The sequence below is a fragment of the Chenopodium album genome, chromosome 12 (assembly GCF_948465745.1).
Source record: "Chenopodium album chromosome 12, dcCheAlbu1.1, whole genome shotgun sequence".
NCBI classification, from domain to species: domain Eukaryota; kingdom Viridiplantae; phylum Streptophyta; class Magnoliopsida; order Caryophyllales; family Amaranthaceae; genus Chenopodium; species Chenopodium album.
Window position 1 is genome coordinate 34,605,525 of NC_137845.1, and position 6,000 is coordinate 34,611,524.

General features: G+C 32.8%; 1 long non-coding RNA gene across 1 annotated transcript; it reads right to left on the reverse strand.

Annotated features, from left to right (window-relative positions):
- Positions 1–1,379: 1,379 nt before the first annotated feature.
- Positions 1,380–5,406, reverse strand: LOC145572325 (uncharacterized). The gene is made up of 2 exons (XR_014096788.1): positions 5,268–5,406; positions 1,380–1,604 (listed from the first exon to the last, which is right to left on the reverse strand). It is a non-coding gene; the product is annotated as an uncharacterized LOC145572325 (long non-coding RNA).
- Positions 5,407–6,000: the final 594 nt, after the last annotated feature.

Sequence of the window (6,000 nt, forward strand, 5' to 3'; positions counted from 1 at the left end):
ACATAGTTTTAGTTTTAAAATTTTATTTCTGACAAAATTCTTTCGGGCCTTGCTATCATTGCATATTAATATGGCCTAGCCTAACCTATTAGTTTCAATTTTCTTCTTTTGGTTGAGGAAAAACTTAAGTTCAAACTAGTGTACTTCTACTAAATTTTTGAATTAACTTTAAAATATATTAGGAAATTCTTTAATATGACCTTGGATTATTTCAAATTACATTTAGAAAATATTATTCTGCCGTATTTTAAAATAGGAAGCCCTTTGTTTTTGTATATAGAATCAATTTGTCTATGTTGGTATTTAATAGAGAAAATCAAGTTACAAGTATGATGTACAAAAAATTGTTAATCAATACGGTTATTTTAGTAAATTAATGAGTACTAGTTTTGTAATTTACCTAAAAAATAAAAATTAGTTTGATTAACCGGATGCTCCTCTTACCTAATCTATATCTATCTATCTATATCTATACTAACTATTTAAAAACACAAACCATCATCCCCATCAAACCACATGTAAACTTTATTTTTCACCAATGCCACATGTCACCTTCATTCATTAATTAATCCCCTTTTTTATAATAAAAAAAAATAGCTTTAATTCAATACATGTATGATTGTTATTTGATTCATTTTCTCTTAACTTAATATCTTCTACGATTACATTCAATTTTCACCTTTCTTCTCTTTTATAAACTATTCATTTTCCAATTAAAACATATTATAAAAAAAAAAAAATTATATTATACACCTATAAATATTCCGTGCATTGCACGAGCCAGAAGACTAGTTTAAATATAAAATGAGTAAGTTTTAATCTTATATCAAAATCATTAATTTACCCCTAGTTAGCACAACATTACTACGTAAATCTACTACTAAATCCACCGGAACCACCCCATCATTAATCTCACCATTGCTTAGCCGCCACCACTACTACTCTAGAACAATCACCACCTAACCTTAGGCCCCAACACCACCCACCCTTAGGCCCAAACAACAATTTTGCTATGAAATAAACTTGGACTGTTAATCATCGCCATCAACTTGGCTTTTCTCCTTGTATAAATAAGAGGAATTTCCCAAAAATATATATATTTTTTCTTTTACAACCTTTAAAAAATCCACTATTACATTTAACTGCCTTAAACAAATTTTACTTTGTTTTACTACTTTTAAAAGCAAAAAGTTTTGATTTTGTTACAACTACTCCCTCCCTCCGTTTCTCAAAAGTTGACACTTGAGAAGTTGTATTTATCTCAATGTATATTATTGACAACTACACTAACGTGCATTAACGCCTTACAAAACCAGACATGAATAAAAAAGAGAATTTGACTCCCATAATTTGAACCCTGAGAATAAATTCCAACAATCTGACAGAAGATGTGACGCTGGTTCAATCAACAAGAGATGGAAATAAAATGTAGGCTCAAACCATTAAAAGTTACAAGGTATTTTAGATGCAGTAATCTTATCTCACTCCTAAGACGGAAGCCACAATTAAAACTCTACTTGTTACGTTTAGACGCACGCCTTCCTTGTCCCTTCTTTGGAGGTCCTTTTCCACGACGCTTCAACATTTGATTCTTACTCAAGCGCCTGGATGCATAGTAGATAAGTCAGCCAAGATATATAAAAATCAAACCTATCGATGAAATATAGAAGTATGTACATCAGTACATAACTATGGGCCACAAATCAACACTGATATATACATATATGGCACAATTCAACTATATTTTGTTACTGTCTGGTTAGTAAAAGTAAAACTCAGTTTAGTACTAGTATTCGAATGCTTTCATTTACTTCTGCATGAACTATCACTGAACCATTGCTAAATTAAATTAAAATTGTTTTAAAATGATAAATTAAAATAGAAATAAAAAAGAAGATTAAAATGACTGTATAAAGAATAACAAGCTATGGATAACAGCCAAAAGAAAACCTTTGAGTAAACTTAAGATCAGTTCATTCACAAACAAAGGCCTTACGAGAAAAACAGTGACTTTTTTACTTCAGCTTGTCACACTTAGGTCATGCACATTGCTCTTAGCAGCAAGTCATGGCAATTCGACAGGATGGCAAGATAAACAACTACACACTGTAAACTGGGAAGAAAAAACTTCATTTTGCTTCTTTTGCCCACTTTAACAGTTCATTCAATTCTTTCTTATCCAAGAAATTTGTTTTTGAAAGTAAATGGATTTGATGAAGCAACAAAGAGATGGCTTTAAATAGATAATTTCGACCCATACATAAAACCTCATTCTGTACCTTGTGCTGATCCAAGATTGATGTACTATCCTGCATACCTTAATTGTTACCGAAAGTTACAAAGCTATCTGGAAAATTTTCAGTGTTTTCCGATCTTTTCAAACTTTTATATCACACCAAGATAACTGAGACCATGAGGTTGTTATACTTGATATATAACTATACAGAATGATGTAGGAGATATGGCAGAGGTATTGCACATTGATATGCCACCTTGTCATTTGATGATATGTAAGCTTGCATAACTATTCAAAAGGCAAGACCTCAAGGAAGATTTTGAGAAATCACTTAGGAATTTATGCCATTTCTTCCTAGGTAGACCATATCAATTGGATCATAATATGGCTTGTAATGGCAAGAACATGCTGAAAATAAATTAATGACCTAGGCAAGACAATTCGAACTTGCATTTTGCATATTTTGCCACCCAAGTAAAGGTAGTAAGTATGCTCTTGAATGCTAGAGATTTTGACAAGGTAATGCTAGATGAAAGGATGGCTTACGTACAAGAAATGTGAGATGTTGCTCAGTCATAGTTTTTGATATGGATTTATGCCTCACTCTATTCAATGCATTGACATGAAGATAATTTCTTTACTAAGGCTTTACTCTAATCACCTTATGTAAGGTGTTCAAATATGAATCTTTTATGCTGTGATGTGGCAAGTCATGTTTGGTCCAATTCTCATGCCTAAATCTTTATATTTTTGCCGCATCTTAATTTTGTCTTTGAAAGTCATATCTTTATGGTTTTCTCTCTGAATTTTTGTTTTGGTCTAGCTGGTGTGAATTTTTCTAATCTAATTTGACAAAATAAGTAAAAAGAATAAAGTGATGAAAGCAAAGACCAACTCCTAGAAGTTGCCTTATGGATTTCTTACCAAATTAACAAGATTAACTTAATTCAATGGGTGGCCTTGCCAATTAAATCTATCTATTGATGCAAACAAGAACACCTCTATTCCATTGACAAGTTGAAGAATTCACCAAACAAGAGTTTGTTTAAGACTTAACCCTGTGTTGAACTTGATATACTTATGGGTGCATAACAATGTATAAAATGTGTTTGGTGCAATTGATGAAGTGTCCAAGTGCACAATAATTAAGGAAATTAGAAAGGATTTATATAAGTAGTATCACGTGGCTTAGGATTACTTTGTGTTTGTACAAGTGTAACCTTCTAAATTCTGACAGAAGATGAGTTTTTTCCAATTGGCCCAAAAAGATAGGAAAAATTGAGTGAAAGCTTATTGTTTACCAATATGTTGCTTGAATATATTTTACAAGCAACTATATGGCGAAAGGGAATCTGGCAATTCATTAACATAGATTATCAGATTTGTGGTTCTAGATTCTCACTAAGTCACTATTAAATTTCCAAGTACCATGACAGCTAAATGATTAGTTGCACTGTCTTAACTTTTATCTATCTTTATTGACCTTTTTCTTCCTTATTTATCCCCACTACTTATCTCGTCACAAGTTGCTAGAATTTGCATAATTTTGAAGTTTCAATTAGTCAATAAACATAATGTTATTAGTATTAATAATCTTCATATATCATCACCCTTCATCAATTTCATGATTTACTTTATAATAGTAACTCGAAAATTTGAACAGTAATAGTTACTTATTTGTTGCTACTTTTTACCGGCCATTCCTGCATAGCTATTTCAAAATATTACAAAACTTCACTGTCCGTGTAATGGGTTACTGATTGCATATTTTACATGTTCATTAAAAAAAAAGTAAGTTTTGGGACGTAGCCCAAGCCAATCATGTTCCGTACCTTCGAAACCATCCTTTAGTGCCTCAGAGTAGGAAATTAACTAGGGTCATTGATCTAAGTATCCATAAAATGCATTGTCTTAGTATAAAATTTGAGTTGCTGAATTTATATTTGAATGGGTAGTGTCTACTTCTAAAGCACCACCTACATGCTACAGTAAAAGAGAAAACATATACCCAAATAACGCCAAGGATTGTGACCATATAACAAACTCCCAAATACCATGTGCAGTCTAAGACAATGTTTCATTTTGATAATCATTTTCATCTCTTTTCCAAAGTTCTTGCCAGCTAGCAAGTCATCTCTTACAGCAGATAAGCACTCTGCTTTAAGGATATCACTTAAAAAGCCCCTGCTGATATACCTACAAACACGGCCACTATAGACCCTGAGAGATAAACATAAAAGCCAACTTGTAGACAACATTATTGAGAACCTAAATTTGCATAAAGTACCCAAATGTTATATAGTAATTACTGATTACTTCAACTTGCAACTCTTTCGAAAAACAAAGAAATTGACGACTAAGCATACTTCAATCCAATCAATAGCCACTCTTATTCAAATTTATAATACAAATATTCTATCAGTATGTTTGGATACTAATGGTGGTGGGAAGCCACTTTTCTCCAATATAATTATGAATTTCTTCCCTTCCCCTCCCTTTCACTGATGTATTCTTACAATACACGACACTGTTGTGTTTGAAAAGAAGAAATGAGCTTGCATTTCCCCCTCTAACCCTTTTCCTAATACGGAATAATTTGATTAATTTAAAAGTAGGGAATTCAATCCATACATTTCCTTTATGTTCCACTCCCTTCCTCCCTCAACCCATATCAAAACAGAAACTAAATCCATCACTTTCCCTCCCCGTCTCTTACCTTTCGAACCGTGCCATTTAAACCTACCATATTTTTTTACTCATTGTTACTTAATTACTTAACAGATAAACACCGCAAACAAAACTCAACGAGCAACAACACAGACAAAAGCATCGGCGAACATTCAAACAGATGGTAGACATGTATAACCAAGTAACATAATGCCAAAAGACGAACAAAAAAAATGAATCAAGAAATGAAAAAGTAGTAGTTATACTCTTGTTGTTGGCGATCCATGATAAGAGGGTCATCATGCTTAACATCGTAAGGGTACCATTCAGCAACTTTGTCACCAATAAGCTTCTTCCTAAGTACCTTATGAGCGGATCGTTGGGCAGTACGGTTAAGGACATGCCCAAATATGTGTGCCCTTGCTTCAGCCACTCCTTTCACCACTGCCGATGCCACCACATTCTTTAGCGCTGCCGCCGAACTCATCAATGGCAGAATTCTTAGACCTAAAATTTATAATCAGAATCAATTAACCACATTATATAAAATTAGGGAAATCGTTCAATGACTCATCAACATTCGTAGAAAAGATATCTTACCTCAGAAGTTGCTTCAATGTAGGAGTGAAAACTCACAAGATGCTGTAAGGAGGATTTCAATGGAGGCGAGGCAGCTTAAAACTGAAAATATTTCAAATGGGCAAAAATAATCGCACGCTGAGTATTTTCACAACTCCTTCAGTATTTTATTATTTAATCCATTTTTCATGTGTGGAGATTTTGGACAAATACTAAAAAATAACAAAATCTAATACTTCCTCTGTTTTTTTTAATTGCTACACTTTTGATGTCATGGTCTCTAGATAATTTTTTAAGAGAAGAGAGATAGAGAGAAAAATAAGAGGGGCATTGGATAGGAGAGAGATAAAGAGAAAGAAATGTCAAAAATAAAAGGTGTAGCAACTAATTAACAATTTCCAAAATAGAAAAGTGTAGCAACTAAAAAGAAACGGAGGGAGTATATTACCTCCGGAACATATTATATGCAACTTTTGCCAAAAACAGAAATTTCACATTAGATACAACTTTTCCATTCT